The sequence below is a fragment of the Myotis davidii genome, unplaced genomic scaffold (assembly GCF_000327345.1).
Source record: "Myotis davidii unplaced genomic scaffold, ASM32734v1 scaffold980, whole genome shotgun sequence".
Classification (NCBI taxonomy): domain Eukaryota; kingdom Metazoa; phylum Chordata; class Mammalia; order Chiroptera; family Vespertilionidae; genus Myotis; species Myotis davidii.
The window spans coordinates 539,945-540,332 of record NW_006292236.1 but is presented as its reverse complement, the minus strand read 5'-3'; the positions used below and the strand labels follow the sequence as shown (position 1 = coordinate 540,332).

Sequence of the window (388 nt, the reverse complement as noted above, 5' to 3'; positions counted from 1 at the left end):
TCGGGACCCCTTTGATCCGGTTCTGGGTGCGTTCCCCCACCCCTGGACGCCGCCTTTTTCAGCCCAGGGGTGAGCGGAGCTCGCTCGGGCCATCATCAGGAAAGCCCCCAAAAGTCCTAGTCCAGCCAAGAAGTAACGGGACTGTGCTTAGTTCCGAGGAGCAGAGCTAACAAGAGGAGGAAGGCTCCAGGGAACCCCCGCCCCAAACCCCTGCCCACCCTTCCCGCTACTTGCCGGGTCCCCATTGGCTGGGACGGTAGTGGGAGGGAAGGTAACAGGTTATAAAAACTGCGCCCTGGGCGGGGTCGGATCCTCTGCTACTCTCGCTCCGGGGTCCCAGCGCCAGAGACGCAGCAGCGCTCCCACCGCCCACGTCCACCGCGCCCTC

The 388-nt window shown here is 64.4% G+C and overlaps 1 protein-coding gene across 1 annotated transcript in view; it reads left to right on the top strand.

Annotated features, from left to right (window-relative positions):
• Window positions 1-388, top strand: part of VIM (vimentin) — an 8,768-nt gene that overhangs the window by 656 nt on the left and 7,724 nt on the right. The gene's annotated exons all lie outside the window — the stretch shown is intronic.